This window comes from Lagopus muta, chromosome Z, assembly GCF_023343835.1.
Source record: "Lagopus muta isolate bLagMut1 chromosome Z, bLagMut1 primary, whole genome shotgun sequence".
Taxonomy (NCBI): Eukaryota; Metazoa; Chordata; class Aves; order Galliformes; family Phasianidae; genus Lagopus; species Lagopus muta.
The window spans coordinates 12,267,104-12,281,315 of NC_064472.1; the positions used below are offsets into that span (position 1 = coordinate 12,267,104).

The 14,212-nt window shown below is 38.7% G+C and overlaps 1 protein-coding gene across 6 annotated transcripts in view; it reads left to right on the top strand.

Annotated features, from left to right (window-relative positions):
• Positions 1-14,212, top strand: part of NIPBL (NIPBL cohesin loading factor) — a 167,274-nt gene that overhangs the window by 42,709 nt on the left and 110,353 nt on the right. The window lies entirely within an intron of this gene.

The following is a 14,212-nucleotide window of genomic DNA, read 5'->3' on the forward strand; positions in this document are numbered from 1 at the left end:
CCACATCTAGTGCCTTACTGAAAGAGCTGTATGCTTGTACCTTCTATACATCCCTTGAGAGATGTGTTTTTGAACCTCTTCTCAATTTGTAGTTTGATCTTCAATCCCTTCAAAACTGTTGGTTGAATGCCACCAAATCCTAGTCACTTACGGTAAATAAAATGTAAAATGGTTGAAAAATAGTTATCCTTTATATGTTTAGTACTTGAAAGCTTCTGAAATACTCTTCTACATGCGTTGTTGTTTGTAGGTGTTTGTTTGTTTTTTCTGCATTGTCTGCAGGTATTACATAAATTCAGCACTTTCAACCTTTGATAGACTTGAAAAACTTTTTATGTATGTTTGTCTAGTTTTTTCTCAGATGTCATAGTTGCCACTTGAAAATTTAAATGCCAGGATTTGTGTAGCTAATACTGGCTATATATAGGCTAATGTGTATGCACAGCCCAATATATGTATATAAACATAGTATACATGTTCTTTTTATCTTTTTTTTTCCCTTAATATTAATTTTTAATGTATTTATTCTCTAACAGGAATCTATGTATACTAATTTTCTTTGACAGTTTTATGCAGGCTTAGCATTGAAAATAAATAATGTTTTACATTAAAATTAACAAAATAATTACTGTTCTTTGCAGGCATGCAGTATCATTTTGTCTTGTCACAGATCTCAAATTTATACTGTAGCTACTTGTGCTTAGTAACTCAATCACTTTACTTGAAGCAGCTCATGTTTTGGATGATATTTGAACATAAAACGTGGTAATAAGGGAGAAATAGCTCTGCTCTAGTGATGATGTAAAATTCAGGTAATCATGGAGACCTTTCTGCTATTTCTGCTCCAACCCCATACCATGGGCAGGGCCTCCTTCTACTGGATCATATTGGCCTGCTCCCATCTAATCTGGCCACTTCAAGAGATGGGACAGCCACAGTCTGTTCCTTGCACCCTGTTTCAGGGCTTCACTGCCTTCATGGTTAAGAATTTCTTCCTAATACTTAATTTAAATCTACCCTCTTTTAATATTTAACCATTACTTCTTCTCTTATCACTACAGTACCTGATGAACAGTCTCTTTCCTAGCCTTATTGTAGGCCCCCTTTAAGTACTGGAAGGCTGTAATGAAGTCTCCCCAAATCCTTCTCCAGGCTGAACAACCCATATGCATAGGGAGAGGTGCATCATCTCTTCTTGACCTGCTCCAAAAAGTCCATATACTTTTTGTGCAGAAAGCCTCAGAGCCGAACATGATGCTCCAGTACATGGGAGTGAAGTAGAGGAGTACAGTCACCTCCCTTGACTGGCTTCTTAGGCAGCCCAACATGCAACTGGCTTTCTGGACTGCAAACGCATTAGCAGCCCACTTTCAGTTCTTCATCTCCAGAGGGTACTTCTAAACCTACCATTCTCTGATTTCTTCTCTTTGATATAATTCTGTTGTGGTTGAACAAGGTAAGCAGCTAAACACCACACAGCCATTTGGTCACTTCCCCCCCACCCATCCCAAAGAGGGATGAGGAGGGAACTGGAAACAAAATAAAACTTGTGTGTTAAGATAAAAACTATTTACTGAGACAGAAGAGGAAAATGGAAACAAAACCACAGTGATAGATGCAATGCAGTTGCTTGCCACCTGCTGACTGATGCCCAGCAGCAATATAACAGCCTCATGGCCTGCCAGCAACCGAGGGTCTCTGCCCCTGTTCCAGTGCCTTCTGGATCAGCCTATGGCAAGTGGTAGAGCTGTTTCAACTCATAGAGCAGTCAATTCCAGGTGTACTGGATCTTTGCAGTGATTTGTGGCTCTCAAGAATTGCCGTGATGACAGCACACCTTCTCCAAATATTTCCCTAGTTTCTCAAGATTCTTCTGTTTTTCAGACATGAAGTTCCAAATCTGGAGATGCCCACTGTTCCAGGTTTCCTTCTATACCATCCCACTCTCCCTGCCACTCGTAACTATCCAGGCTTGGGGAAGATCTGTGGGGGTTATTTGTATACAGCAGTTTAACCGTAAACAAAACCTGAAATACATTCAGTAGGCATAGCAGTAGGAACATGCTGGTTTGAACATTCTACATTCCTGTTTGTGTCCCCGTAGCCTGGCTTCTCAGAGAGACAAAATGAAGACTAGAAATTAATCATTTATTATTAATCATTTCCAAGATATGGTATCTGAAGTACGAAGATGACTGCAATGTCAAACACAAATACCAGATTGTGTCTCTCCCCTCCACAGCTTCCACTTCCACCCCAGTGCCAACTCATGCACAAAGTCCCCCAGACTTCCCACAGCTTTCTGGTCACATGATATGGAATAGCCTCTTACTCAACCCTGTCCTTCGCCCCCACTTCCTGCCACTGCACTTTTAAGGCAACGGCTCTTCCCCACTGACTAGCCTAGCTATGGATGTGCTCCCATTACTCTAACATCAGTGTGCTATTAACTATTTTGGCTCAAATCAGGACAAATTCTCTGAAGACGGAACATTTACTCATGTTGTGCAGGTCATTAGAGCTGTCAAGTGTTAGCTATCTATTATAGAATTTTTTTGTAGCATCACTTTCTGATTTCAGTATCTTACCTTTCACGTATATTTTTTTTTGCCAGGAAATGCTTCTTGCTTCACATGTTCTTTAGAAATGGCAATTTATTGCTTAGATACTTCATCAACTTTTTACTTACATTAGGAAAAATAAGAAGCCTTATGGCATATGACAATTTTTAACGATATTTTTTCATATCTGCTAATTTTATTAATTAAAAGTATTTTTTTCACCCTTCTTTTTCCTTGGAAAGCCACCAATTATTCAGTAAGTTATTATGTGCTCATTTTTTCAGTGTTTCTGCTTTGAGACTAAATGTGCATTGCAAAGATACAAACCACTAACTGAATTGCCACTGACCATCAATTTCCACTGGATTCTTCTGGTTCAATGGCATCTAGAGCAAGTTTATTAACAGAATTTTGATTTAAACCATCTAAAATATCTTCCTTGTGTTACTGGAAATTGTGAAGGCAACTTTCTCCCATGTAAGAGCATTGCTTTGAGCTTAAAGACCATACACTACTATCCTTATGCAGTTTGAGTTGACACTTCATAGTAAGGAACAGACATGGTGATGAGAAACTGGACTTAGGCTTTTTCTGGATCTCAGTGTGAAAGTAGATGTATCAATTCTGAGAGGACAAGACATGATTATAAAAAGTGATACTGACATACCATGGAAACCAAAGAGAGTTGCTTGCCTTTGAACTGTATCTTTGATTTTGTTATATGTCATTGGAGCTTAACTTTTCATAAAAATTCTGCACTGTAAGTGGCTATGCTCTCCAACTTTTGTACTTACTGATATAATGCCTTTACTCGTAAAACCATCTGTAAATGTACCTGTGACTTATTGTCTTCTGTTTTCAATCTTAATCTGGAGGGGAAAAATAGTTCTGCTAAATGCTGTTTATAATTGAGCCATGCCCTAGGTGACTACAGAGAAAGCTATCAGTCTGTAGACTAGTGCTGTGAATGTGTCCAGTTTCCTCAAATTATCCCCTTGAATTGGCTACCAGCTAAACTTTATTTTTGTATGATATGTAGTGGAATTTAACTTTCCTTTAATATTAAAATACCTTTCTGTCTATCATGTATTAATGAGCAGTGAAGTATTTCTTGTTAAATTTACCTCTAAAGAGATAGAAAAACATAATGGAAATTTTGTGGCAGTGATTTTTTACAGCTTTCCAAAAGTGCACATCTCATATAATATTGTTTGTGAAATATAATTTATATGGGGCGTTGGATGCTTTATGAAGGCTAAATACCAAAACTGCCTCCTGAAATGAGGACCTTGGAGAAAGCTCAAGGAATATAGCAAGCCCTAGTTCCTTTCCCATCAAGTTTCAAAATCTATGCAAAAGGGTGATTCCAAAGGACTTTGTTTTTTCTGAGAAGTACCAAAGTCTGGTAACAGCATTTCTGAGAACCAGTATTTTAAAAAGCTAATTTTATTTCTGTGTTGTTTTGTTTTATTTTTTAATCGTAGGACAGGCTTTGAAGGAACAACACCTTGAGGAGAAGATGCTGACTTGCAAAGTCTTCCTGGCAGGCTGAATTGAATTGAGGGAAGCCAGATGGTTGTTATGAGCAGCCATATGCATTTTTAAATTATATGCAAGGGTTGTGACCGTTGCTTTGAAACAAACAAGCCAAAAAAATCAGGTGTGTCACTTTCACACTATAAAAGTTACTTTGAAAGAATTGGGCAACTGACCAAAACATTTTGTTAAATTTTGACTTCAGAAGCAAACCATTTGTATGAGAATCTATACATTCTCTGCTAATAATGGTTAGTTCAGCAGATCAAAGGCATTATAGTTTGTGATCACAGAATCACAGAATCACCCGGGTTGGAAGGGACCTCAAGGATCATGTAGTTCCAACTCCCCTGCCTGGCAGGGCCACCAAACATACACATGTAGATCAGGTTGCCCAGGACCCCGTCCAACCTGGCCTTAAACACATCCAAGGACGGGGCATCCACAACCTCCCTGGGCAGCCCGTTCCAGGGCCTAACCACTCTCCTTGTAAAGAACTTTCCCCTAACATCCAACCTAAATCTTCCCTCCTTCAACTTGGATCCATTTCCCCTAGTCCTGCTATTGTCAGCCCTTTTGAAGAGTTTACTCCCCTCCTGGGTGTAGGTTCCCTTCAGGTACTGAAAGGCTGCAATGAGGTCACCCCGCAGCCTTCTCTTCTCCAGGCTGAACAAGCCCAACTCCCTCAGCCTGTCCTCATAGGGGAGGTGCTCCAGCCCCCTGATCATCTTAGTCGCCCTCATCTGGACCCTTTCCAAATTCTCTTGGCTCCACACCTGGACACAGTACTCCAGGTGGGGCCTCACAAGAGCCGAGTAGAGAGGGACAATCACCTCCCTGTCCCTGCTGGCCACCCCTCTCCTGATGGAGCCCAGGATCCCATTTGCCTTTCGAGCTGCCAGAGCGCACTGCTGGCTCATGTTCAGTCTCTCGTCCATCAGGACCCCCAGGTCCTTCTCTGCCGAGCTGCTCTCAAGGACCACTCCTCCCAGCCTGTACAGGTGCCTGGGGTTCTTCCGGCCCAAATACAAAACCTTGCACTTTGCCGTGTTGAACTTCATTAGGTTCACCCGAGCCCAGCCCTCCAGCCTGTCGAGGTCCCTCTGAATGGCATCCCTTCCTTCCACCGTATCAACCGCACCACTCAGTTTGGTGTCGTCAGCAAACTTGCTGAGGGTGCACTCAATTCCCTCATCGATGTCATTAATAAAGATGTTAAAGAGCACCGGTCCCAAGACAGACCCTTGGGGGACACCACTTGTTACCGGCCTCCACCTGGACATAGAGCCATTGACCACCACCCTCTGTCTGCGGCCTTTCAACCAATTGCTTATCCATCGGGTCGTCCACCCATCAAATCCACTTCCTTCCAATTTGGAGATAAGGATGTGGTGGGGGACCATGTCAAAGGCCTTGCTCAGGTCCAGGTAAATGACATCGGTCGCCTTCCCTTCGTCCACCAATGCCGTCACTCCATCATAGAAGGCCACAAGATTAGTTAGGCATGACCTTCCTTTGGTGAAGCCATGCTGGCTGTCTCGGATCACATGCTCATTCTTTATGTGATAGAGCATGTTGTCCAGGAGGATCTGTTCCATGATCTTCCCAGGCACGGAGGTGAGACTCACCGGTCTGTAGTTCCCCGGGTCCTCCCTGCTCCCCTTCTTGTATATGGGAGTGACGTGACCCTTCCTCCAGTCATCCGGGACCTCACCTGACAGCCACGAATCTTGGAGAAAGATTACCTGAAAAGGGGAGATCTTACAGATTTTTATCCAGCAGCACAGCTTTAATGGAAATGATTCAATCTAATCTTACTTTAGCTTTTCGTTTCTCTTACTGTTCATAAAGAAGCTCAGGGCATTCTGTGTTTCTGTGATAATGCATATTATCTTGTTTTCCATATGGATTTGCTTCTTATGGATTAGTGATGAACTTTAGGGAACATACTTGTTCTTTTACTGTGGGAAAATAAAACAGTATTCTGGAAATGCTGAAAATACTAAGTTGCACCTGATATTCCTCAATGTTTATTTACATATTTCATCTTTGGAATATGTAGCCTTAGATTTTAGAAAATACTTCCTTCCTTACTTTTATCAAATATGTTGTCTAAGTGGCTGAATTGTCTCTAGATTTATGTTGTTACTGAGAAAGTCAGGTTGCTATGTATCATACATGAGGATTACTGCTCAAGAAAATAAATTATGTAGTCTATTCAACTGCATTATTGTTTTATACAAATTTAATAATTTAATTTTTATTTTTTTTCCAAGTGTCTAGACAGCGTACTCTTGGAGTCCTTTCTTGAGCAGTTGATTGAACAAGGTGGCCCCAGAATTCTCTTCCAATCTCAACAATACCCTGATTTTTTTTAGAAAAACATATACAAACTTGAGGATTTGTGAACACACTAGTAGTTATTTATTCCTTCTTTTCCATTCAGGGGTTTTAATGGGACAGGGAGAAGAGAGTGAAGGAAGAACAAGTATTTGCAGTGCTTTTGTAATGTTTATTGGCATTGACAATGTACCTACTTGGTACTGAAAGGCATTTAATGTAGTGAAGAGTAGTTACAACACAGCTTGATGATAATTTTTAGTCTTGTCAAGTTTAGGTGACTTGTTTTCTGCTGTTCCTCATGTTGCGTACTGAAAAGGAGAGCTCTGCAGAAATACCTGCTTGAATGCAGACCACATTTTGGAGGAAGGGGATTAATGCATACATCATGGACACAGTGAAAATAGTAAGCATTCAGAGTAGGGAGGAGACAGGTCAGAAAACAGTAAGGTTGCCTGTTATTCTTTAAGACACCTAAAAATGCTTTCCATTTTGTGCTGTGCATGATCATTCAGAACATGGCTTTTCTTTCATATTCTTGTTGCCATTACTGAAATACAGCACCCGCACTTCACTGTGCTGACATTCACTGTTTAGTCTCTGTAAACATTCAGCAAGTGTCAGTGAATATCCGTGGGTACTGTTTTTTTCTTATGGAGGAATTCAGTGACACACCTTTGCTTCATCCGTTCTTCCATGTCACATGGCTTTCTGCCAGGCAGCCCATCTGCTGTCATCTGTCACACAGCAACAAAATGGAATGGGATAGTGATGGAAAGGTTCAGCCTCTACTGCCAACATCTGCCTCTGACACTGTGAACCAACATCATAAAATACGAGGCATTACTTTTGAAGCAGCATATGCTTGGCATCAGCGCTTATACTTTTAGCACAGTTTCTCAGAGGGGTAGTTTCTCAATTATTTTGTGTGCCCTGTGTTATGGCTATGCATTGCTCTTGTATGTGGAGAAAAAAATAAAAATGAAGTGCATTTACTATGGAAAACCTGCAGTCTAATCTGTATGACCTGTGTTTTACTTGGTCTCCAGTGACATGCCTTGGTTTTGACACTTTTTCCCCTCAAGATTAATAGTGATTCAATGCTGAAAAGTCACAGTGAATCTTCTATTTGTTCTGTGCATTTTTATCCTGTTAACATTAACAGTAGAAGTTATAGAAGTTATGGTTACAGTCCACAGTGTGGAGCTTACATTTTTTCTAGTTGAAAATAGATCACAGATAAGCGATATGTTTTTATTCGGCTGATCTATTTGAAGATGTATAAATTAATTTTGTCCAAAAAGTAAAGGCATTACACAAGCCTTGTCTTCATCAAGACTTTAAGAAGTCTTCTAATGTAAATTAACGCAATAGATTATTTTTAGTGGATTAGTTGGACTGCATTAAGAACAGAGTTTATGTTTTCATTCAAAATGAATTGTTTGAATTCAATTGTTTTTACTTTACTGTAAAGTAAAGTAAAAAATTAAGTTTCATCAAATGAACACTATTTAAGTTTGAAGAAAATTTCCAGACTATTTTGGGGTAGTTGAATCTCTTTTATGAACAAATAAATACATCAGATTAGTGTCTCCAGGAATTTTATGGATAAGGAGATTTTCTTCATAATAGTATTCTTTCTTATGCTTGTTCAATACTAGCTAGGATGTGATAGTCCTACCCAGACAAACATTTAGTCGTTATTTTGCTGCACGTTTTTACTTCTGCAGATGTGCTTTTGCTCTTGACAACTACTCTGTGTTCTTTTGTACTGCTGCTAAACTTGATAACTTGTAAAATTATTCCTGCCATACCCAGTGGAGCTGAGCTGAGAGCTGTGACATGTTGAGGTCAGACGTCGAAAGTCCCCATATATTTTTGTGTGTGAGCATTGTAATTTTCAGATGCCACCTGATATTTACAGATGGAGTATTTGTTTATGCTGTGACATTGTAAATTTAGGAAAATATGGAAGTTAGAAAGTATAAACTTGACTGAAGAGTGCATAGCCTGTGACCAGCTTGGAGATAAATGCCACAATTGATCTCTTTGTTTTGAGATTTGTGATATCTACAGCCTATTGAGACTAGGATACAGAGGTGATCAGAAAGGTGAAAGAGACATTGCTTTAGAGAATTTTTTTTCTTGGAACTGCATCCCTCCTTTCAGCATTGTTTGTGAACTTTAGAAGCTTCTTTCACCTTTGAGCTGCAGATGTAAGAAAACGAGCATAGCAGTTGAATTTCAGTGGGATGTAGGACACTTTCCTAAGGAGCTTCTCGAATCCTTCCTAACACTGACAAAGGCCATACCCTAATATAATAATATTCCTACCTCTTGAGAGATAGTTTGTTACTATCTAGCTCCAGGTGTTCCTGGTGAGCTGGTAATCATCTGCTTGATTTAACAGTAACTTCAACAGAATAGGTCTACGTGCATGCATCAGGGCACACTAATAACTTTGAATATGTATGTGCTTTCCCAACTGTAGACTTCATTTGTTTTCTCTGCTATGTCTTTGAGTTCACTGAGCTCCAAAAGTTTAGGCTACCATCATGTTTCTATGAAGAGAAGCGTTTAGTCACTACACTGTCTGCACAGCTGGAAAAAAAAGGGTATCTTGGCTGACCAGTGATTATTGTTTTACATGCTTGTTGACAACCTCTGGAGGGTTCTGGTTTGGTTTTTGCTTTTATTCTTGGAGGGAAAAGAAAAACGTCCTGACACTAACCAGCCTTTTGTTATCACAGTCATGGAGCTTTACATTTTTAGGCTTGGTAAATTGGGTAGTATGTGCCAGAAAAAGTTTATGTATAATAATCAACTTTACAATATGAACATCAAAGTCAGTTATTGAGATGAAATTTGATAGTCATGGAAGCACCAAGTTTGGAAAAGACCTTCAAGATTATCGAGTCCAGCCATCCACCTACCACCAAGTTTTCCCACTAAACCATGTCCCTCAAAATCCAACCACCTCCCTGAGGCTGTCTGTTCCACTCCTGACCACTCTTTCAGAGAAAAAAAAATTCCTAATATCCAACCTGAACCTTACCTGGTGCAACTGGAGGCCATCCCCACTAGTCCTATTGCTATTTACATGGAAGAACCTCACCCTTGTCACAACATCCTTTTAGGTAATTGTAGAGAATAGTAGAGTCCCCCCTGAGCTTCATCCAGACTGAGTAATGCAAGTTCCTTCAACCACTCCCTTGTGCTCCAGACCCCTCACCAGCTTTGTTGCTCTTTTCTGATCACGTTCCAGGGCCTCAATGTCTTTCTTGCAGTGAGGGGCCCAAAACTGGACACAGTACTTGAGGTGTGGCCTCACCAGAGCTGACTACAAGGGATGATCACCTCCCTGCTCCTGCTGGCTGCACCATTTATTTTATAAACTAGGATGCCATTGACCTTCTTGGCCACCTGAGCATGCCACTGGCTCATGGATAGCCAAGAGCTGACAAGCACCCCCAGCTCCATTTCTTCTACACTGTCTTCTGGCAACTGCCCCAAACCTTTAGCATTGCCTGGGGTTGTTGTGCCCAAATGCAGTACCCAGCACATGTTTGAAGTCTTAATACATTTATTTTATTTATTAAATGCTAACATTGCATTTGTTTTTTCAGAAGGTTACTTTTGCTCTTGTGTTCAGTCTTTCAGAGTGATGTGTTTTTGCAATATGTTAGCAATTTTAATTAAAATATTAAATTCCACGGACATTTTTGTGATTTTTTTTTAAATGTTAGAAAATGTATTTTTTCTTAGTTTCCATTTTTTTAATCTGTATGTTAGATGAGGAATATACCCCTTGTAAAATGAATCAAACAGCAAATTTTGCATTGTGAATACTGTATAGCTATAAAAGCTATTTGCTTTACTAGTAATTGCACTGTCCTGTTGATTTTTGTTTTGTTTTGCTTTGTTCTGCACATAATTAGCAAAAATACCAATTTGTTTAATCATCTTTTGCCAAATGGTCATTGCATTTGTTTCTCTGTAAGTGCCACACTCAAAGAATTTTGGAAAGTCTTGGTGCATTCCAGTTATACTTTTACAAGGGGTGGAAGTTTCAAAGACAGTGAAGGTAACTATCATACCACTTCAAAAATAAAAGTCATCCTACCATCCCCAGTGTTGTAGAACATCTATCCTAGATATGTATGGAGCTTGAGCGGAAGAATAGGTAACAAGATGAGTACTGGGGCAAAAGGAGAATATGTTAACGGTCAGTATTAATTCCAGTATGAAAACAGTGAGTTACTTTTGAAATGTACTACACTAAGTATATTTATAAATATTTCTTTTTGTTGATATTGTGGTTGTGTAAAGAATATTGTAGTTGTACAGCTGTTTTCTTAGTGCGTAAAAAAGTTCATAGGTATTTTGTTTTCTAAATCTGAAAAAGAGGCAAAAATAAACAGACTGCAAAACTTGTGCAAAATTAACTACTGCCTCAGCAGGCTTATTGCTCCCCAGTATTGTTTAGTAAAGTCTTTGAATCATCTGAGGTAATTCAAGGACAGGAATTTAAGAATAGAAGTTAGAAAAAACTCCATAATTAAGTTAGTTAAGTTAGTTTTGATCGCTTTGTTGCCAACCATTCCTGGTTGAATATCCAGCATAATTAAAGAAAGTCTGTAAAAGTCTGTAAAATATAAATAAACTAAGTACACAGCATTTTTTAGAAAAGGGCAGCATTATGGCCAGCTAACAAATGAGATGTTTAGGAAAAGATTGAAAAAACAAGTTATTACTGGGACATCTCTGAAAGATACCTCCTGTTTTATGATGTTGGTCCACAACATTGAGGCAGGTGCTGGTGGTAACGGCAGTAGAGGCTGAACCTTTCCACCAGTGTTTCATTAAGCTTTCCACCGTGTGTTTATGGAGACTGAACAGTGGATGTTGACAGAGTGAGGCGGCGAGTGCTGGATTTCAGCAGTGGTGACAGCAGCAGCGGGTCACCTCTGCTGGTGCAGATTTTTACAAGCACAGCATGCAGGTTCATCAGTAGTGAAAATGCAGATAATGGCATTGAAGATGTTGAAAAATAGTGTTTTTTTAGCTAAGAGTTCTCTCTATCAAATAACATTATTGTGCTGTTTGTATCTGTCGTAGTTCTCGTGGAAATAACCAGAAGGCATTACTTTTGCAGCAACTGAAGTACATCCTCTCTCTGTCACAAGTATTTCAGTAACAAATATGTGTTCTCTAGTCTAAAGTACTCTCCTTTGGATAGTACTGGCTTACAGAAACATTTTGATTTATCTTACCGTTATGCACATCTATGAACTGTACCTAATATCAGCTGTTGCTTATTTTCTGAGGAAGAGAAAGTGCTGTGCTCACTTAAACAAGTACAAGTGTTGTTAGCTGCAATAAAAATTGCATGAGGAATATGTGGTGTAGAAGGGAAATAAAATGTATGAACTACTGAAGTGTTTTGAGATCTTCCCTTTGCAAATTTCTCAGCTATGCTTGATATCATGAGTGCTTCCAAGTAAAGAAGTGGTTTTTTTTAACATCTTAATTCTGTGTTTGCTTGTGAAGGACAAAAATAATAGCTCTCAGCGATGTCTGAATCTTCCACATGAAGGGAGAGGCTCTTGAAGAGGATATTCATAGAGTTTGAAAAGATATCAAAGGACCAGTGCTAAACTCCCTAAATAAATGAATTCTTCCTTAAAAGAATTTCAGCTTTGTTTTGCAGAACTGGTGAACGTAACTGACATATTTCATGTCTAATAGCTCTTTAAGTAATTATGCCTGAAAAAAAATGTTGTACTTTTATTTATTATTATTATTGTTGTTGTTGTTATAACAGTTTTTAAAGCATATCAGATATTGGGTTAGGTGTGGATTATCTGCGAGACTCTATCTTGCATGAGTTCTCTCATATGGAGTAACCAGTAGCATCTTGTTTTGCATCCAGGTGCAAGATTTTTGTCCCATTCACTTAGATTTTTAATTCTCAGACAGCTGATCTACCTAACAGCAATTGGTCTTCAAAAAGGCTCATCTTGCCTCACTTCTCTAATGAATAGCAGGAAATATGGAGCAGTGTTCTTGGTTATTAAGCTTGATCAGTGCATTTGGCATTTTCCATGAAAATTAATGCTTGCAGAACTTCTGTTTTCTTATTTTGCTGCAATAGGCTTCACACGTTGATCGTCACAACACTTCATAAATATAATTTGTTTTTTCTACAATTTTTTTGAAATATCATCTTGCCAAATGAATAGGCTTTTAATTAGTTTTTAAATTTTAATATAGGAGGATTCAGTATTTGCTCCCTTTCAAGAGTTCTTAGTTTGAACAAGTGTGAATTAAATATTAAATTGTTGCTTTGAGGTGTAGAATGCTTTGTATGTGTGCCTTTTTTTTTTTTTTTTTTTTTTTTTTGAATGTGTGGGTTTTTTTGTTTTTTTGTTTTTTTGTTTTTTGTTTGTTTGTTTTTTTTTTTTAATTTTTATGTAAATTAAAATGAACGAATGGGAAAAGTTTCCTGTGTGTAAAAGAAGGAAATGGCTTTAACAGAAAAGGTCCTAATACTGTTTGGGGACTTGCTCCTTCTTTTCAGGAAACTGTTCTTATGAATTTTTACTCTTTTTAATTGCAAAGTGGTAATGAATGGTCAACATTTCCTTCTATACATTCATGTGGTGTAGATCACAGATGCTGCAGATTACCTGCAGAATTTGTCCTCATGACTTTGTCTGGTTTTTGGTGATGTAATTATTTTTGTTTGTTTGACTGTGTTAATTCCCCTTCCCTCCCATGCCAAGAAGGGTGGTTATAGATGTAAAGCACAATTAAGTCTTTTGTTTGTTTACCCTGGTAAAAAAAAACAACTTATACATACACCCTTGCTTTAAGGACTCTGTCCTTGAATCCACAGATATTTTGTAGAGCAGATGGTTCCTCCATCTTTACTGGTGTTTCTTGTCATGTACAGTGGTGTTACTGTAGCTAGTAACAATTGGGCTGCACAAGGCATCAGAGCAAAGGATGGTGGTTGCAGTCACAGAGGAAGAAGCTGATCGCTTTAATGCTTTTGCTGAAATAGTTCTATGTCCAGGAAGAACCTACGCTTGGCTCAGTACACTCCATGTCCCTACAGCTGTTTTCGTAGTAGTTATTTAGTGATTTGAAGAGCTATTGCTGGAATTGTTTTAGGAAGATACTGTTACGCTGATTTGGAAATCTTTAGTCTTTCACTTGGTTTATCAACATCCCTCACATTCCACCAGTTGATCATTTTATGAATCAAACACAGCTTTCACTAGAACACTGAATTTCATCTGATTCTTTGCTTCTGGGATTTCCACATATGTATTTTCAAATTTAATTTCCCCTACTCGCTTTTTTTCCCTTCCATAGGTGAAATTATAGAATTAATTACAGATTAATTACTGTTCACTTTTGATGCTGACTTTCCAAGGACAGATTTAGTGCTAAGAACCTTCACTCGTTTCTTAATATGAAGCACTGATCGGGGAAGAATTTAGATCAGGAAACTTGGAGCAGACTTCGTGTAGTTGTATTAAACTGTAGCTCTGGTTTGAAAGCCAGAAGTCTGCCCTCTTGTGGATATGCATTGTTATTTATTCTGACTGTCTTGTGCAAGTGAGAATTAGAGGGTGTTAATTCATGATCCTTTTGGCTCGCTTCATTTCTGAAGTGATATTTTTTTCCTCAGGCACTACTTTACAGACTGATAGCTGGAAGAGATTCATATAAACATAGTATCTAATGAGAAAAGCAATTTATTGCCA